Below are 21,378 nucleotides of genomic sequence, written 5' to 3' on the forward strand. Positions count from 1 at the left end.
TTCCACTCCACATCCCTCAGTTTACACAGTCTTCAGTCTACATCACCGTTTCTTCCTGTGTTCTTCTAAGATCTCACATTCACCAATTGATTTCCAACCTAACTTCTAGAGTCCCTATCCCCAGAAGCGAAGCCTGTATTCACTCTTTGAAAGGTATTTAATTTAATGTTTTGTCTTAGATGTACCAGTTCCACTTCTGCTGTGATTAGAGAGAGCCTATTACATTTTCCCATCATAGCTGGAGACATTTGTTCTGCTTCAATAAGCAGCAGCTCTTATGAGCCATGACAAATTAATTTTCTGGTCTCTCTAGGTTTCTTTGGGGAAAAAAGAAGGTCATGGAGGCAGTCAGGCCTCCCACAAAAGTCAAGGACAGAGCACTTTAATCACACAATAATTTCAACTTTTCAAGAGTATATGCTAAAGAGGAGCATTCTTCTGAAAAGGTTTGGGAAAGTGACTGCAAGTTTCTTATCTCCTTCCTCATCTCCCTCCTCCCTCATCACCCTGATTCTCTTTCAAGTCACCAGACTCAGAGCTCTGGTCTGTTCCACTGATGCTGAGACTGCTTAAGCTGTATTCCATAGTCTATCATTAGCAAAGGACTTCCAAACTTCCTAAAAAACAAACAAACAAACAAACAAACACAACAAAAAAACCCCTGATAACACTTTGAATATTAATCATTTTCTCCCCCATTATATATGTTTCTTTCTTTGAAAGCAAAGAAATCTATCTCTGTGTGTGAGTGTGATGTAATGATTTGTTATTAAATGCCATTACCTGGCAGATCAATTCCATCTCTTGTACAGCCAAGTGGTGCATTATCAGCTGCTGGTTGAGCAACACAGTCATGGGCCACAGTCACTCCTTCAGCTCTCCAAGGGATCTGTAAACACTCTCTCTCTGGAAGCAGATTTTGGGCCTATTGTATTCCTTGTCAGAGTATGGAAGACAGAACAAAATTTGAAAGGGTATATTTAAGTCACACCGAGAAACACTGACCAGAACATTTGAAGTGTGCTATTTTCACATCCACCCGTTTTTTTTTCCTCCTACTCCACAAAGTCACATGTTCCTTACTGAAGCAAACACAGGGCCACATCTTGGTAAGAGAGCACCAAAATTGCATTAACATCAGTTAACTACCCTGATTTAGCCCATCTGGAGATTTCATCCATTATGACATGTTTGAGTATTTCCATTTCACTGAGAGTGGGTGTATGTTTGTATTTGGGCACGTGGGCATCCATTAGAGTGTATAGATGTGTACAGGTGTGTGTGTCCATCCTAAAAGTAAGTAGGGTAAAATATACTACAATCATATGTGGATAACTGAACTGGCTAAGTAGATTTCCTTCAAACTTATGTCCCCAAATTATATATGAGCAAAGACCACAAGTACTAAAACTGTCAGCACAAAGGTAATTTAGACAAGAGAAAGTCATAAGCTACTGCAAATTAGAGCATTGAAGGAGAGTAGCTCTTCTGTGAGAGAAGTTCAATTTCACCTGGCTTTGGCATTGAATTTTTCAGGGAGAAATTATCCTTAGAACTGACTTCAAATATTAAGAAAAGAAAAAGAAGAAGAAGTGCACAAATGCTGATAATAATTGAAATGTGAAAGAACATCAATAATTTAGATTCTAATCATTTTAAATGTAGACTCTGTCAAGGAAATATCTGGGAAGAATATTAACTAGAAGCCACATTTGCAAGGACAGCCTTTAATCACAAATCACATTGAATCAATTATTATTATATTTAACTAGATATTTGTAAATCCAGAGGCAATTTTGGTTCATGGGTTGTACCCCATGAACAAGATGCCTTCATCTTTATTTTATATATTTGAAATATATAAAATATATATTATATATATATGGCAGAACCATCACATGTGTCCTGAGGTCTGGTGCTTTTTCTTAATGTACCAGCTTCTGAATACAATATTTTTTGTAAAAACTGCACTGAATATTAATTTTATGTTTAATTATAATCCATGAATTGTAATGAGTACTGATGTTTCTTCATAAAAAAATTGATATTAAGGAAAATTAATTGGTTTGTTCATTTTCTGCTTCTCTTATTTATGTTTTGTCACTCCTACTGTTGCCCAAAACACAGTTTCGTTATTTTTATTTTAACAATGAATGTGTGTTAATAATCCATGATAATGCAGCAAACAAGAAGGGAAATATATTGTTGTTTTAGCACTACTTTAAAATAGTGAAATAGCCTAGTGTGCTAAACTGCAGTGCTGGGACATTGTAAAATAGGGGGTAGAGCACGTCACATTCATACACTTTGATCCAAGGTTTATAGAAATCTGTGCAAACTTTTACACTGACTTCCACTGAGTTTTGATTCATGGTTGCATTGCTAGTAAAGGTCTAACCTCAGATCTTACAGAACACAAGGGGAATGTGATTTATAGAACACATAAAGAACAGCCACGATTTAGGGCTTCCTGCCCTGTCATCTGACCTTACGCAGCTAAAGATGGAAAAAAACAGGGCAAAGCAGTGCTCTAGACTGTGAGTCCTGGGCACACAGTCCTTCTCTGTGATTTCTGTTTGTATGGTTTGCTCTCCATGTGTGAGTCTTATTTATTCACAGACAGTAAAACAGCTTTCATAGAACATGTCCCCTTGAATACCAAAAAGAAAACCCCTTTGCGTCAGGTTCCAGACATTCTCTCAACATCATGATCTCCATGATCTACTCTTACCTCCAAGATGAATGTTAGTTACAGATAATATTATTCAACTGCACATCACTGATCTTCATCAGCAAAGTGCATCATTTACAGCCAAGTCTCTTTTGTGCTTATTGGGCCAGTAAACTACCTATTACTAAGTCCCGGAGTTTCTCCTTTTCTCCTTGCCTTTCCATTTCCCCATTGCCTTTCCATTTTAAACTTTTAATTAATTACAGAACAGTCCAGGCATGGTGACAGACAGAATGAATTCTGGGGATACTGGAGCAGGCAGAGTGGATAGCAACGGTTAGACACCACTCTTGGAGCATGGCTATTGTCAGTAGCTGTATCAGTGAGATTGTATGAATAACAAGTTTGAGAAAGCATCAACAAATACCGTACATGAAAACTAGATGAGGTTCTCTATACACTTGAGTTAAGCAGAAATGAAATATCTGAGCCCATGAGGGCACTAATGATTAGAAAAGATAGGAAGATATATTATAAAAATTCAAATGCCAAGTACATATTTCCCATAATAAATAAACATTCTGATTTCCCAATGGTTTGGAAAGCTGCCTTTTTCAGGTCATTTACCATTATATTAACATCCTTTAGATTTGCTATAGCCATTGTTTTTTTAAGATTTCCCTGAATGTTTTTAGGCATGTTGATATCTCAGTTTAAAATGATAGTCAGTATCTAATGCTAAGCAGATATAGTATTTCTTACATAAAACCCATTGAAAAGAGCTTTTATAAAGTATTGGAGCTAATAGGTTCTTCTGATTAATATTAAATTACATGAGCAATTAATAAGGGCTTCTCTATAAACCAAAACCATGGAACACCAAATGCACAGCATCTGCCCAAGGCTCCCTCAAATTATACTGACTTTTCAACCTTCTGTGCCTTTTCTGTTCCCAGTTCTCCACTGGACTCCTTAGCATGGGCTTCTTCATAAATAACTTTTGGGATGGTCCCACAAAATAAAGCTGGAAAAATAACCCAAAGGAGCCATGTTTTCTGGGGAAAAATATCTGGTATATTTGCTTTACCTCTTCCTTGCTTCATCCTGCTGAGGACTCCTAATAAGGTCGAAAGGACACAGGGAGCATTTCTGCCAGATCCATAAGTATGTCTTTGTGTGACTAGCTTCCATCTTGTACTCAGGAAATTGAGAGAACAGATACCTGCTCATTTCCTCCATTTTTTTTTCTTTTCGTGTGTCTGTCTGACCACAGCTCTGTATGTTCTCTAGTCTTGTAAAACCAAGGCAAGAGCAGGTTTCATGAAGCAGCTACCTCATAAGGTCTAGAGAGAAATTCATGTTCCAGTGCAGTAAGAAGAGGACATTATGTTTCAGGGGTAATGATAAAAATTTCTCTGTTTCTTCTGTTGAGGATGGCAGATAAATATGAAGTTGAAATAAAGCTGGAACTACCATGTCCCAGTTGAAATGCATTCATTTATTCCATTTTCTTTCTGTTTTATCTGTTCAAACAATAAATTATATGGGGGAGAGTTGCCTTCTCAAAGGTTGACATGGGCCAGAAGGCTCCCTTTAGTCTGCACATCCTGTTGCTTTCAGATCCATGGTGTCCATCTTTAACTGCTCTTTGCACCTGGCCTGGTGTATGAAGGAAATGAAAATGGAGAAAGCAGGACTTCAGAAGTTTTATACACCACATCCGATCTGGAACAGCTTCGCTGACATCACTGGAAGACTATTTTTTAAGCAATAGAGACCAGAATTACCCTTGACGCCCCACTGCCTGTGCTTACCAGTGCATAAATGTCCTAGAAATACTTCTGTGTGCCTCATGTATGTCTCTATGGGAGGAAGATTAAGGGGAAGGATGAATGAGGCTTTATTTGCAAACAACTGTGAAAAACAAAATAGCTTTTTTGTAGCCTTGATTTTACTATTTTATTTTGTATATTTATATTTCTATATTTTACTATTTTACTTTCTATAAGGCAGGTCTCTGTACTTGCATTAGAAAAGATGTCATGCTCTAGGAGGCTAATAGCACTGTTTAGGTTTATTTGTTAAAATGAGTTAATTCCTGTCTAAGACAAGTGCTTTTCCTGTGCTCGAACTTGTTAGCATTTAGCAGGGAAGGGGAAAATGTCAGCTAGACACTAATGGTCTTATTAGCAATTAATTATAAGTATTAGTTATGAATCTAAATCAGTATCAGAAACTAATGAATTCATCCATGTCACAAATGAAAATGACTAATGAATATGATCTGTACACAGCTAAACAATGCAAAGTAACTATAACTTATCAAGCAAAAGTGTGGATACTGTGAGGTCCTGGGTTGGACTCTGCTCCCACTGAAGTTAATCAAGAGGCTCCTAATTCCCTTCAGGAAGATGAAGTGTGGCAGTGCCTTTTGTCACTGAAGAAAGAAACATCTTTTTTATAGCTTTGAGACAGTCTTTTGTGGCAGATAAAAGACAAAGAAAGGGGTATTTATTGAGGGAATGCTGACAAAGTGCTGAGTTTAGACTATCAGGAATGTCTAAGACGTTTAGATGCTGGACTCTAGACACTTCACTTTAGATACCATTAAAGGAGCATTACAGAGACAGAGAGTGAAACATCCACCTAATCAATAAGCTGTCAATGCTTAGGATACCAACTAAGGGATACCTGTAAAAGAATAATTTCCACTAGTTGGGAAAGCAAGCACTAGTTTTTTACATGGGTCTTTCTAAAGCTGTATTAATTTCAATTTATTGTTTCTAACTGACAATTTTTTAAAGACAGAGCATAATAATAGCACAGTCAGTTACTAATGTTTTGGTACCATGGCACATCTCAGGATGTAGAATCAGGAAGAACAAATTTTCTCCTTCTACCATTCTAACAATTAGCAAATGAGGTACCATCTTATTCCTGAAGGGATTGTGAGGGAAGAGGCTTGGCCTAGGGACTTAACGTTCTCTCTCTACTTCTGACAGGGAGAAAATTCTTTTCTTTCATATTTCTTTCATTTGCCATTTTATGCTGTGCACGTGCAGTTCGTAGGCACGCAAAGACCAGTGGCAAATCCCAGTTGTGACTTAGCATCATATGCCTGGTCTGTTGTGAAGATACCATATGAAAGATCATGGCCTTCTAGGGAACAAATGCATAGCTATCCTCAGTGCTGTCTAACTGCTGTGTTTTCACTGGATCAATCTTAGAGACTGTCTTAAAGTTTTATCATGGAGCTGAAAGATAAGGCAGTGGGAGAAGTGACATTTGGTGGCATTTTTAAGTAGTACTATTCATCTGCAGCTGATCTCATCTAATTGCAAAAGTGCTACAAGAACTCTGCTGTACCTTGCCCCAGGACCAACAGGAGCAGACCAGCATAAGTCAGCTTACATCCACTGATCAATAGTGATTTGCACTGGCCCCAGAATAGAACCTAAATTGTCCATGTTTTTAGCTGAAAACACACGAGAAGCAGAGCACTAACTAAAGGCTGAAACAGAGGTAGGAATGGCAGGTCCTAAGGCAGTTTGGTACTTATTTAATCCTTTTGCTCTAAGATAAATAGCTTTTTTTCAGACATAATCACTTTTGATTGACATTACATTTTCAATTCTATTTGAACTTCAGAAGCAGACTCACTCTGAGTTGGTGAAATTCCAGCCAGGTTCAGCTTCATTCTCACTTCTCCTTGTCTGTGGCAGGAACCCCAGCCTTGGAAGTTTTATCTTCTGCAGAGGCAAAAGGGGTCTTCCAGGCATGCAGACTTCAGGCTAACTCCTTTCTCAATTCTGCTCCTGGGTTATTATGCAAGAGGGCTTTGGTGGATCGATGCCGCGTTTGTCCCTGCTGGGTCCCTCATGGACCTCTTAGGCGGCGCTCTCCCAGCACCTAGGCTGGGCAGAGCATCCAAAATCAATAGTCTGAGGGCTAAGGGGTAAAGGCAAGGTTGAATGGCATAACAGGGGCCAATGGGAAAAGGGATGGGAGGGGGGAGAGGGCCAGTGGCCAGCAGAATCTATACAAAGGGAGAACTTTCTAGCACAGTGTTGTAAGGAGAGACCACTTTTAGGGCAACTTGGGGGGCGTAAAGTGGACTTAGCCACCACAACAGGTTATTGAGGTGCTCTTCCTAGTCTTTGTTTTCATGAGAAATAAAATGGCCCTGAGATGTCCCTGTACCTAAGTCAGATTAAGGGAAGATTAAGGGAAGGCAAAAGAAAGGAATGTGGATTTGGTGTTAAATAAAAACCCACTGCTGCAAAGAGGCTATAAATGTGGAATGGTGGAAGCTTTGCAGACAAACTCAGAAAGTTTGTACCTTTGACAAGAATGACATGAAAGAAAACATGGTGGTGAAAATGCACCCTCTGCTTTAACTGTACAAACACCGTGTGCTTGGACTATGAATAGTGTGAAACTCTTCTGTCGCTTGTAAAACAGAAACTAGTAAACTCACAAAGTTTCAGTCCAGCCTACCTCCAGAACTGGCTGATCTCCTGTTATGCACCTGATCAAGCATCTCTTTGCTTGTCCAGTCAACCTCTCCACTACTTTCCCTTTATTTCCTGCCATCCTTGTATAAAGGGAAAAGCTGCTCCTGAATATCACTGCAGTGTTACTACAGGATCTTGAGCTTCCACAGAGCAAGCCTTCGCCTCTTTGTCCTATGCTGCACAACTCTGACAGTTAATGCTTCCCAAAAGGCTTTCTGCCCTCTTATTCTCACTTCTGGTTTTTAGGAGACCTGATCCACGTTGGTCTATCGAAAAAAAATCCTGCCAATTTTTTTCCGAAGTAGTCAGACTCTTTCCTCTTTTTTTTGCTATGCTCCATATTTTGAGCTTATGCTTTAAGAGGAGTCTATTAACCACAGCTGTTTTGTTTTGTTTTATTTGGTTGGGTTTTTTTCAAAATACTTTAGTTTCACTTATTTGTTTTGTTGGCATTTTAATAGTCAGCAATTTGTTCTGAGGGAGTCCCAATGTTGAATTTATTGTAAAATGTGTGGTGGAAGCAATTAAACACTTTAAGATTGCAAACATACGTAATTTTCTACATATTTTACATCAGGTAATCTCTGCAATTTTCCTTGGGGAAAAAAAAAGCAGCATTTTCTGCATCAAGGATACTAATTCAGAATTTTGGAGGAAAAAGACATTTATGAAGGACACAAGACTCTGAAGTAGTCAACCCCTTTCCAAGGCAAATCAGTCTAGTGAAAGCCTAATACTTAATTTTATATCTCAAGATAATCCACTGATCACTGTGGATTTTAATTCCATTCTCTATTAGAGATTGTGTATAAATTTCACTCAAATATGGATCAAAAAAAGATGTGATATTGAAACGAATCTCTGCTCTTAAATCTGTATGGGAAGCACAGAAGGATCAGGTTCCTTTAAGGACACTGTAAACTCATATAAGGTTCAACAAGGCCAAGTACCAGATCCTTTATGTGGGTCACAATGACCCCATGCAGTGCTACAGGCTGGGGGACCAGTGGCTGACAAGCCCAGAGGAAAAGGACCTGGGGGTGCTGGTCAATAGCAGCTGAACATGAGCCAGCTGTGCCCAGGTGGCCAAGAAGGCCAATGGCAACCTGGCCTGGATCAGCAACAGTGTGACCAGCAGGACCAGGGCAGGGATTGTCCCCCTGTACTCAGCACTGCTGAGGCCACACCTCAGATTCTGTGTTCAGTTCTGGGCCCTCACTGCAAGAAGGATGTTGAGGGACTGAAGCCTGTCCAGAGAAGGGCAATGGAGCTGGGGAAGGGTCTGGAGCACAAGTCTGATGAGGAGTGGCTGAGGAAGCTGAGGTTGTTCAGCCTGGAGAAAAGGACATTCAGGGGGGACATTATTGCTCTCTACAGCTCCCTGAAGGGAGGTTGTAGCCAAGTGGGGGTCGGCCTCTTCTTGCAAACGCCAAGCATTAAGACAAGACGAAATGGCCTCAAGTTACATCAGAGGAGGTTTAGATTGGGCATTAGGAAAAAATTATTCACTGAGAGGATTGTCAATCACTGGAACAGGCTGCCCAGTGAAGTGGTGCATTCACCACCCCTGGAGGTATTTAAAAGACGTAGATGTGGCACCTGGGGACATGGTGTAATGCTGGACTCAGCAGTGCTGAGTTAAGGGCTGGGTTCAATGGTCTTGAAGATCTTTTCCAACCTAAACAATTCTATGATTCTATGGTGTTCTTGAAGGACTAAGTTACTTTTTACTGGGCTTTCCAGTCACAGGGATTCTTTTACATTTCTCTGGGACCAGTAACATTTGAAAATTTTTCTGTGGCTTTTAGCATGCTGGAGGCATATTAATAACTCATAATATTTTCCTACCCATCTGTTAGTTTTGAATTGAAGAAGCAGACTTAATTTCCTATGTGTACCAAGAATAGAAAGTTTGGATGGTTTCTTTTTGCCTTCACAAGCTCAACACCTTTTTGTTTCATACAAAATATGAGGAACTAATTTCACAGAATTAACTTGAAAATCCTTTTCTGAATAATTCATTCTGGAACATCTGGCTGACTCACAGAGACTTTGCTGCGGCAAGGAACTTCAAAGCCAAAATTGCTCTGAACATACCTACATTTCCTTTGATTATTTATATGATGGACAGGTTTCACACTGGTTTGTGCAAACATAAAGTAGCCATGCAAATTAAATTTACTCAGAATGTGCCTAATATTGTGTGAACTACAAGTCGTCTTCTACTGAAATCTTGATTTTTGCTGTCGTTGAACTGAGGGAGGAAGGAATAATTTTGTTCTTATGACTAAGGTTGCTAGCTTGACTTCCCATCATCCATATTAGGCCACCTGCAAACCTCTTTTTAACAATTATTTGATTTAAAATGTTTATTTCTAATAATAATTTCTAATCTGATACAGCACAAGCATTTTGCAATTTTTGTGCAGAAGGAAAATAAATTTCTGGTTCAAGTTAATTAAGCAGAGAAAAGTAAGAGATGTTAAAAGTAGGGTTTGATACAATTTGATAAGCAAATCAATTTACCTCATGAAGAGGTAGGTATCTCCCCAGATCCATGCTCTGAAGTTGTGTTATGTAGTCTTTAAAGATGTCTACAGAGAAGCACCCAAACCAGCTTACTACTGACATTTGAAATATCACTCATTTCTTGGTGTCATCTCTCAGTTGAAAATCAGTGCATTCTGCAAATAAACTATGTTTTCTGCTCTCTGATTGACCACTCTGCCCCAAATCATACACAACATCTAGCTGTTTGTGGCACTGCAGGAGTTACAGTTCCAGCCAATTAAAGCCCTGTCATGTGAAATATGTGAAGTATGAAGGTGACACTTAATATATATTAACATTGGCTTTTTCATTTCCCTCATGAACTAATTGGTGTTGGCTATAGTATCATCTTCTAAATATCACTTGTTTGTTACAGACACCATGGGCTAGAACGTTGGTGCACATAGAGACATGGCTTGTAAACTGGTTAAAGGGTGCACTAGTAAAAGAGCTTTTGGGTCCAGGCAGCTGGGCAGCTGATGGACAGACTACAAGAATGATTATGGAGGCTTGAGAATAAAGACTTTTATTAGAGCTATGACAGTTTCCTTTTTTACAATTACAAAGTGCAGCAGCTCAATACTGAGTCAAACTAAGCAAGACACTCCCACCTTGAAAAACTGAAACCTTGAAAAGGCCAGACTCCGCCACAGGGATACTGGGCAAGTAGGGAGTGGGGGAAGTCTTTAGCAATTAGCCAGGAGGTTAAACAACGTGTTGGAGGCAGTAGCAGCTGCCCCTTCCCACTTACTGAGTCAAAAAAATTCGAATCCATCCTGTAGCAAACATGTCCTGCCCTTCTGAGTGGCTGTGTATTCTTCTGAAACTCTAGCTATAACACAAAAATTAAATTCTCAGCTTGGAAAATATACACCAGCAAATGTTTTTGTTTGTGAGAAGTTGCATAAATATGTTTAGAAAGAGAAATAGGTCAGAGCAGATGCAGCCCATAAAACTTCAGAAGCCCTATTACAGAAGTCACTGTGCAAAGAAGCACTACCTAGACTTCAGAAAATGATCATAAAATTGCAAAAATCCTCATTAAACTGAAATACTGTCCCAGTAAAGAGCTTTTTATATCAGACATGCTTTTAAGAGTGCTGATAAACACTGAAAGGAAGAAGCTGCGGGAAGAAGGGTTTGAAGTAAATGTGTTTCAAGTGCTACCTATTACTGTTACAAAATTTGACAAGTTTGAGAAAGAAATGTGAAATGACCCAACTTCACAGCGGCTTGAAAGAATTATCTTAGACTGAGGCTAACAAGAAATAGCCTGAACACCATCAATAATACAAAAGGCATTGGGATTATGGAGATGAAATAGTTTCTTTTGATAGCATTTTTTACTAGAAAAAAGATTGTCACAATATGGTATCATAAAAGGTCAGCAATGTGGCACAAAATCCACATGGGATGTTGAATAGAGCAGAGCTCACATTGTCTGCTGCTGGTCACAGAAAGGAGCCTGAACAGAAGCACAAGCAGTAATGCTGGAGACAAGGTACCAAAGGGTGAAATCTATAGTACACTCAGGGAAAACATGTCAGGGAGCCTGCAGCTCCATGTTTAATTCCTGATTGCCCCAAGGCCTTGATGGCACAGTCTGAATTAAAAAGATTTTGCATCTTGAATACTTGAATCTGTGGTAAGGGAATCTAACAACATGCTTTACTTTTTTTTTCTGAGCTAGTCAGTTTCAGAAGTGAGCAGGAAAAGGAAAAAATCTTTATTTTTAGCTCTTGAGCTAAATAAATTAGAGGTAAGCAGACCTGAAATCATGGCAGAAGAACCCTATGCCAGGCAGAGGGAATAAAGGATGTGAATGACTGCAGTGAACACACACGGTAGAAGTGGAAGGGTCTTGAATAATAAACCATTTTGTAAAAACACTGTTGCATTAGCATTAAGGCTATTGTTTACTAGTTTATTTTTCTTTTCCTTTTTATTTTTCTGATTTTTCCACATGGAAGTATTTTCTCTGGTGTAAGGCAACTTCTATATGACTGTACCTATGCCTATTCTAGAAAAAAACAATGTCTATTGTGCTGGTACACACATACTTTCTGTTGCTAACCAAGTCCCTGGTCACCCCAGTAGGTATTCATATTCTTTTTAATTCATTTTGAGGACTCAAAATCTATTTTTATCCTCCTTTTTAGTTATAGTAAGTATTTTAGGTTGGGCAAACTCAAAGAGAATCCCTAATCAACTCCTGTGTGAGGCACCACAGCATTTGTGAATTCTGTTTTGCAGCAAGAGTAGAAGGACAAGAATCTCTAAACAGGTTAATAAGGTGCTAGAGACAGAGAAAATATTTCTAAAAACAGCAACAAAGTCCCTCCTCCAAGGATAATCATGTAAATGTCAGAAGTTTCAAGCAAGCTGTCACAATGATGGATAACGCTACTCAAGTAACTGGAAGTGCTTTCAGTGCTACCTAAATAACCATTTTCCATCATTGATATGTATTGGATTGGCAAAAGTTTAGCAGCTGTGTAGACAGATCTGAGAAGGATCAGATCAGGGTGCAGAGCAGCCTGACTATGCAATCCTCATGATGTTTGATTCTAAGATTTCAGTATGTGATGTATTTTGCCTGCTGTATCAATACTGCAGCTCAAAATGCCTCCTCTGCATCCCCCCACACCTAGAAAGAGGGAACATACAAAAAATAAAGTTTCAAATAAATAATTAGCAGTTCTATTGTTATTACCACAAATATGAGTGTTTATTAGGAAATTACAGGAGTTCGTTGAAAATAACTTTTGGAATACCACTGCAACTGCTCTTGTGGTGCAAAGTACAATCCAAGTGCAAATTAGATTTGGAGAAAGCTGTCATGAAGAAGAGGACAACAATTCAGGTCATTCAGTGTCACTTTATATATTTATTTTACAGTAATATTTGACAGTACTGAGACCATTACATTATTTTGACACGTGTATAGGAAAAAATCTCACTTAATTTAAAATTAATTTCATTAGTCACCTTTTATCTTTTAGTTTTGAAAATATATGGGATTTGAACTATTTTAGAGTGCTATAGAACTTCACTACATTTTTTCTGAGTACTACCATCTCCATAACTGTTGGGCCGCCAGGATCCCATTGAGCACATTGGCCCATTGTAACTTCAGTGGATTTCATTACAGAATAAGTTCAAAGTTTGTGCTACTGCTATGCAAAATACTTGAAACAAACATAGAAATATGATGAATGGATAGATTCAGAAATCTCAATAAACTTACAAGTCAGGTGACTTTATTAATTATATTCACCAGATCTGACTCTTATAATTCACTTAAATGAAATAAACCTCCCTGCATTCTTGGCTTTGTTATCATGTTATCACATCCTGCCATTTGGCATTCCTTTTTGATAGGATAAACCTTTTGAGATTTTCCATATTGATGTCCATGTGTCTTACTCTTGTAATTATACCTAATGTATAACCCAGCAGCCAGTCCCAGTGGCTCAGGTGTCAAGTGGTCACCTTCAGTGCCCCTTACCTGACATTTGAGAACAGTAGCGTGTCATATGTCATGACATTCCCTCATCTCCCCCTTTCCCAAGGTCCTTCTAAAATGCTCCAATTCTGTTTCCAGTCTGGACTAATTAAAAATACTTTGTGTTCTCTGTAAATGTCATCAGCTCAGGGTCCCAGTGCTTGGAGAAGGATCTGCTTATACTTCTATGTTCTTTCTAAGCATCCACTCCTGGCCACTATTGAAACATCAGGCTAAAAAGACCTTCTGTCCAACAGGTGCAGTTATTCTTACAGTCACCCATCATCACCATTATCCTCAGTTATCAATTGCTTCACCATGTGAAGTAGGTGAGACCCTGAGAGAATGCGCACACAAAAGGCTGCTTGGTAATGTAAACAGGGAAGCTGTGATTCAGCAGCAGCTGCTTGTGTGAGCAAATGCATAGAAAACACAGGATCATCTCACCAAAATTCATTATGGGTTTAGGCCATGCTCAGGAAATCATATTTAATGAATTTGAACTCCAAAGCAAAACTGAGAATATGCAAAGGAGTATTTGAAAATAGGCAGAATACACCCACCATGAAAAATGTCAGTCTCACACAGTTCCAGTTTAGGCAATGTTTTGGTTACAATATCACCAAGCAGACTGACTGATGGAGAAATATATTCTTTGCAGAGTTGTTCAGGTTGTATCTGGAAACAAATTAAGGGGCAAGAAATATTTTGGTTATTTGATTTTGAAGGGAGAACTATATCTGAACTATACGCCATCTGTGCGATCTTGTCTCTTCATTTCTGTCTGTGCTATCTACAGATGACCTTTAGAAAATCAAGGGGATTGCTATATTCTACTGGTTAAAAAGAGGTATTCTGAGCTTTTTGAACTAAACTGTTCCTAACTCATAAGTAAGTAATGTTAGTTATGTGTGCAACCTTTACCCTTCATCAATTTATCATATTAGTGACTACGAAAATGATTAACATTCCAGAAAGAGCTCTCATCCAGTCATTATTCGATTTATCTGTAAAACCTTACGCGATTCTTTGCTTACAAATGTAATTGTTCTGTTGAGGTTCCAGACCCAAATTATACACAGTTTTTACCATAAGGTGATGGAAATACAATATTCCACACACTTGCCTTCCAGGAAGAGCTGAAAAGACTTCATGATAGCAATAATCTCAGCTCCAGTTAATCAAGATGGAAATCAGAAAGGGTACCGTGGTAATGGAAAATGAAGAAACACCCCGGATAATTCCCTGCTTAGAGGGTTATTTCTCTAAACTAAGAGTGTGCTTTTTGATGATTTATTAAAAACATGTCTTTGAGTCTTGAAAAAATGGATAATCAGATTGTTCTGGTGTCAGGCACAAAATAGTAATTAATACTTTTACTAAAGCTGATGCATTTATTTTTTAAAACACTGTTTGCGTTATACATTGTTTTATTGCAGTTGTGATAAATGACAAAAAGTTATATCAATGGCAGCCTTACCTTGCAAATCAAATCTATTATCTGCAACTGTCACATTTTAATAAATCATACCCTTTATTTTTCTTAAAGCTGCACTACATATACATAGCAGTCATTATTCACCTAAATTAACAATTCTTTCTGATCTCCTGTGAAATGTATGTTTGTGTTTTCACAGACTTTTTTGTAAGATAGGTGCTCACTTCTATGTACAACCTCATATTTGTGTAGAAGCTCTCCATAGCAACTAATGATCTCTTGAGGGTAAAAAAGCAATGAAGCTCAACTTTGATTTACAAAAACAGATCAGTCATTTCCCCTTTTTTGATAGTGACTTTGATAAGTTTTATAGTTCAGCTGTGTTGTTATTTGCTCCTCTTACAATTGTCGTAGAAAATTTAACCTTATCCTTCAGAGAAGTACTGCTGTCTGTAAGTCCTATGTGTACCCCAGGTAGACCAGCCTCCACGCTGGATTTCTTCTTCTTACCCTCTGTCTGGGACAAATTTTGAAAGTTCGGTGACCTGCTGTTGAGAAGTGGCACCTATCAACTGAGCTGTCGTTGGGAGGTCTTTTTGTGGCAGCACTAGAGCTATTTCTCCTCTTCTAATGGGCACCATGTAACTTTCCTTTCATGCTGCTCCATTTGGATGGTGGCTGTCATCTGGTCAGGTACTCCTCATCTTGTTCCTCTGAATTCTGAACCTGTCAAAACATAATTCCCATCAGTGTGGAGGAGGAAAGACACAGGATATTTGCCCAGGAAGGTCCCTTTCTGATAGCTACTAGGACAACCCCAAGTGATGTGCTATTTTGCATTTAAAACTTGTCACTTTTAAAGGTCTTTGCTGCTGCATCTCAGCATCAGTTTTAGTACTTTCTTCATAAGGAAACATAGAGTAGGCATAAAAACTTTTTAATATAGTGTGGCAGAGTTCCTAAATTTCACTGTTGTCCACCACTGCTGACTGGTGCTCCTTTAGGTATGATCATCTTTGTTTTAATCCCTTCAGGTGTGTCTCTGTGAAATAGCCATACGTCACACTTTCATGCTGTTCCCACTATTTCCATGATCCTGTTTTTCACCTTCCTCTTTCAGCCTGAATATAGACCAGTCCACTTTCTCTATTTCTCCATCATCCGCTTATCCCCAGAATTTCCGGGAAACAAAACTGATTGTCCTAAAAGACCAACCCAATTAGTGCAAATGGAAATTATAAGCCTTGAACCGTCTCTGTGGTTTTCTTGCTAACCAGTGAGCTTGTATCCATTTTGGATTCCACTTTGAGACAGAGCCATCTTTTCGCTTCAAGTTAACAAAAGAATTGTCACACTTCCCAGAAGCGCTGAGAACAAAAGAACTTGTTTGCACTGAATGGTTGCCTCTAACTTTCATCCATACTCTCCCTATTGGGTATGCATTCCTGGTGTCTAGTAGTGGTGGGATAACTCACAGGGAGTTCAAATGCTCTATCTCTGGCAATAGTAGAAACTCAATACATTTGATAATTCTACCTTTCTGCCCATTAAGTTGAAATTAATCAACACATTCTAAAGTTATATGTCCGGCTCACAGACACCAAAGAGCACAGGAAGCATAGTAGGATAAGTCTAGTTTCCTTAGAAAAACAGGGTAAAAATCCTTTTAGTTATCCATTCCTCTTTCTATTGTACAAACTCGATTTCTTTCTCTTATTCCCCCTTGCTGTAAAATGGAACCGATAACTTCTTGCTTCAGGTCTTTGAACATTCAGTTGTACATGAAAACCACAGTGAATACTCACTACCTATAGTGACAGACTTGCTCAGATGTTCTAGAAAAAAGGCTAGATTAAACTAGACAGGCAGTTATTTTGTGGGTTTTTTTTTTTGAGATGATTATAAGATAAACAGTGTTTTCAAATTGTTATTCATACCCTTCTCCGTAAACCCTAAACTCTCTAAACTGCACATAGCTATGACCCTTCATGTGCCTTCTCAGAGTTTAAAACCCATTAGTTTCTTTATGCAATTTATTATCCTAGTGCATTATTGTTTACGAACATTCTTCATTACGCCTCTGGTTTCCAGCATATCACTCAATCAAAATCCCCCAGAATATTTTTTCTCTGTAACAATTCATGAATATTAGCATTTTCCCCTTTTGAACCACCAACTCCTGAAAACAATGAAAACCATTTTCCAGTACATGAAAATAGCTGTACAAACTCACCATCTTGTATTTCATTAAAATTATAGCCAGACAAGTAGTACTTTTTATATTTTTTGCATGATTTTGTGCAGTGGTTAAACTGCATTTTTTATCATTTTCTTCTAGGTCAGTTTCCAGTCACCTTTCAAATGGTGGAGGGCATCTTGGCTTCCCAGGACACAGAGGAGCAGGGTAAGTGGGTGGCTGTGTAACCCTGCTGTTCTCTTACTGAGACCACAGTGTAGTGAATAGAAAACACTGTGGGATTTTTCAGTGTGGAAAACCTGCTGGTGAAAGTGTTCTGCCAGACTACAGCAGCAGCACACACAGGGCTGTCTGTTAGAGGGGTGAACTTGTCTTTGTTGTCTCCTTCAGACTTGAAAAATATCACTGGAATGAGTGGAGTCTCCCAGGATCCTGGCAGAAAAACCAAGGAGTGGGTGCTGGCCTCCGGGTCAGTTTTATCAGGATTTTCAAACCTTCCTGTATTTTCCACAAAGTCCCCTAAATATGGACATTGTTCTTGCTGGTCTTGTTGGCTTTGGCAATGTTTGGCTGCTAATTCTCTTGAAGCACTCCAGAGAGTAAAACAAGCAAAACATATGTCATTTCCTGGTATTAAACCAGAGCTTTTTGTATCTTTTTAGTTTTAACATTGTGATAACCTTTGATCAATTCTCTTCTTTTATTCCTTTTTCAAGAGCAACATTCAGCTATTTCATTGTCAGAAAGTTTATGATAAGATGGGAAAAGGCAGTGTTAATGAATTGCTTATAACAAATATAATACTACTGAAATCATTATCAACAGAAATACTTTGTGATTTGAAGCACTTCTACAAAATTACTATTAGCTTCTCTTTACTGCAGGCCAAGCAAGAAAACGCCAGACTTCTCATTTCGAATATCTGATGTAGTTATGTGCATTTTCTTCCTCTTGAAGACTCATCCTTGGGTGAATATTTGTACGGTTAGGATTTAAGATATGCCATATTTGCCAAGATCCAATAGTACTTTTCCATAAATATTTGAAATCAAACATTTCCTGAGCTGGATCTCATACTAGTGTGTGCCATCATGCTATTTATATTACTGTGCTCCTGTTGACAAATACATAAGCATATGTTTTGTTTCAGATAAGAATCAATTTGATAAATATTTATCTGATTTTCCTTCATGCTTAGACTGAAAATCACTCCAGTAAAGCAAAGCAAAGCAAATTTAAATTTCGTGCATATGGTGCCAGTCTTTGCCTATTCAGACTCTGCCTTATTCAGGGCAAGGACTGGAGGTGAAATTATGGCAGCAGTTTTGAGCTCCAGTCTCAAAGTGATATTATTATAGAAAAAATAGAGACATATATATCAATTCTGCCAAATATAGACATGCAGCTGGTGACCTCATCTATTGGCCATAACAGCAGCAATGTCTGGCCATAGACTACAAAGATGGTAAGAATAAAATGAAGAACATGAGAAATCAAGTGGAAAATCCCAAAGATCATAGAGTGGGGGAATGGTGAGAGAACCAATAAATGTTTCAAGCACACCAGGAGCAAGAGGTCAGTAAGAGATATAGAAATGTTCTTTGAGAAGGAACAAGTAATTTATTGACACAAAAAATACTTTCTAGGCAGTGCACTACCTCCAAAAATTGGTCCTTTTATCTATGAAGTAGGATGGGGAGAAGTCAGAAAGAGTAAAATATATTCTTGCAAGGATGAAAAGGGAGGAAAGTAAAAATTCAAGCTCTGCAAAAGAAAGGAGATTAAATATACATCTATTCCAAGAAAATCTAGCATGTAATACAATATTAAGTATTATAGGAAATTAATCAACATCATTTGGATGTGAAAGTATTTTTTTAGTATGAAAACCATGCATTTGGAGTCTGAAGACCAAGAGCATGAAGAGAAAATGTAGCACCTTTTAGTTTCATCAGCCAGTGTATTCAGTGTTCTGACTGCAAGCAAACACTTCCTTGCTGGCATGCTCTGAGTTAGGCCAAGGAAGATCCTATAGCCTCCATTCTACATAGTCAACAGCCTGCTTTTAATGAAATCTGATGTTACTGTTCAGATGAAGGACGCTGAGTGATTGACAGTTGCTGAATGCTTTTCTTCCACATTTTAAGTCATCTTTAAAGCCATCAGATCTGCGTGTATGTGCATGTTTCGTTCTTACGTGGGTGCATGTATCTTGGCATTACCATAAGGAACTGGAACAGTTCTGTTTGGAAACAGGAGGTGCTCAACAGTAACCTGATAGTCTAAACCATCAGTGAATATGTGGGATCCCTCCTCTGCCTGATTTAGACCACGGATTTGGATATGAGCTTCCTAACTCCCACATGAGTGTCCTGGGCTGTTAGCTCCGCTGTTGTAGACTTTTTTCGTTCCCTGCTGATGGAGGTTGTATTCAACACTTACTATATCTGAATAAAAGAGAAAATGGTCTTCAAACTTCACACTTTCAGCACACACCAATAATGTGCCAAAGGGTCCAGGTTCATTCCAGTGTGTTTTAGTTTGCGTACACAGTGGCTTGTCTTCAATACGCTTGGAGTCATAAAAAAACATAAAATGAATCACTATTTCTAGCAGAGATGTGAAATACTGGAGCATCCCAGGGAAGCAGCTCATACCTGCATCTCTCAGCTCACAGAGCCATGTTGCCACACAAGATCAATCTGAAATACCTCTTGCTTTGCATGGAACCCCTGATGGAGACCTGAAAGATCTTCTCTGGTAGCAGTTTAGCAAGGAGTGGCACTTTCCAACCTCTGAACTCAACAGGAACCGTAGTCCCAAGCAGCTTGTTATACATAGTCATATGTATCCAAGGATTTCTTTGCAATGTGTGCCTACACCCTACAGTTTTTGGCATTTCTGGGACATTTTCACAGAAAGGTAGGCAACTGATGTTACATCTGCTTCCTCTGCACCTGTCTGTGCAGCCTTTGATATCTATAACCATCTGAAAATGAAGGATTTCTCTCCTTTCCCGACAATGCAGCAAATCCTGGTACAGCAATTACTCCTCTGTGTCATGAGAGGTGCTCACTCATGCTCAGTGAAAAGTTACTCTTGGTACTAAGTGCAAAGAACTTGGCACACAAAGAAGAGGGTACTGAAAGCAGTGTCAGGGAAAGGCAGCCTTGTCAGATCAAGGCAAGGTGGGTGGTAAAAATATTGGAGTGGGCAGCACACACAGACACAGATGGGAAAATGCAGATGCCTCTAGACCAAGGAAAGGTCTATACATGTTATAGATGTGACACATCAAATCCTCACCTAGCATAGTGTGCATTGATAATGAAAAGGAAATATACAGTTAATTGTGAATCACAGCAGTCATGTCCCACTTTTGCTTCAACTATTAAAGACGGGTGATTTAATTACCACCTAGTTATCTAGCAGAAGGATTCACAATATAACATACCCTCATGGAAAACAAAGTCAGCATGGTTTCACCTGCCGTTCTTAATGCAAGAGAATCAGAGAACTGTAAGCTAGACCATGTGATCAATAATTGCCCAAGTGGAATAAAAATACAGCCAGAAATGACTATCTGCTTCAAAAGTTTCCATGAAAACATCTCACACAAAACTGCAAAGAAAGAAATATTCAGAGGTTTTTGAGTGGGAGACAATTTTCCAAAAATACTGCAATTTTACAGTAATTTTACTCATGGAATAACAGAAGTTCAGCAAAAAAGATGTTTTTCACAAATTTCACTCCTTACTTCATCTCCATTGAATGCATAAATATGGTCTTTCAAGTATAAAATAGGCATGCAGCACCATTACCTGGTGGCCAAATGCTCTCACAGAAGCCACCTGGGGTCATGGAGCAGTCAAAGGCAGGCACAGACTCAGCAGCCCTGAGCCAACTTCGAGTTCAGGCCTGATGCTGATGCCTACGTTACTCTGCTACTGTTGCTGGGTAAGATATTTTCACCTCTATAATTGCTGCAATGAGGGAGCTTAAGGTTAGTGCAGATTTGATTGGACCAGACACCCCACACCGTCCTTGGAGAGGAATGAATTTGTTAGCTCAACTCCTGTGCTGGGATAAATGTTTGAATCTCCACTGATGTCAGGGAGATTCAGCCATTTGCACCAGCTAAACTGACAGCTTGCTGGGAGCACATCAGTGTGTTCCTAGCCACAGCTCTAACAATCAGCTTTGTAACAGCAGCTGCACAGAGATCCAGAAAAGAGCCTTCCATGGCCTGGGCAGATGACTTGGAGCTGAGTTCATCTCAGTGGGAAGTTCTCCTTTGCATATCTTCTGGTACACTTGAAAGAGCATAGCTACCTGTTGCTTTGTAGACTGAGCATGAATAGAAGTTTATACTGCAAAAAGAAGGTGTGAGCATCATTGCCTTTGAAGTCGAAGCCAGAACTCTAGACTGTAGAAGCAGAAGTATCGGGAGCATCATTAGTAACTTCCCTGTTTCTTCAGCCCAGAGCTGAAAGGCTGCTGTCA

General features: G+C 38.9%; 1 protein-coding gene across 1 annotated transcript in view; it reads left to right on the forward strand.

Moving 5' to 3' along the window:
* Positions 1-21,378, forward strand: part of ST6GAL2 (ST6 beta-galactoside alpha-2,6-sialyltransferase 2) — a 174,740-nt gene that overhangs the window by 45,582 nt on the left and 107,780 nt on the right. Inside the window, exon 4 of the mRNA XM_042039615.1 lies at positions 17,017-17,082. The gene's annotated coding sequence lies outside the window, so the exon portion shown is untranslated. The remainder of the gene's footprint in view (positions 1-17,016; positions 17,083-21,378) is intronic.

The sequence above is a fragment of the Corvus kubaryi genome, unplaced genomic scaffold (assembly GCF_017639235.1).
Source record: "Corvus kubaryi isolate FWS band 111438036 unplaced genomic scaffold, C.kubaryi_AGA036_p1.0 133, whole genome shotgun sequence".
Lineage (NCBI taxonomy): Eukaryota > Metazoa > Chordata > Aves > Passeriformes > Corvidae > Corvus > Corvus kubaryi.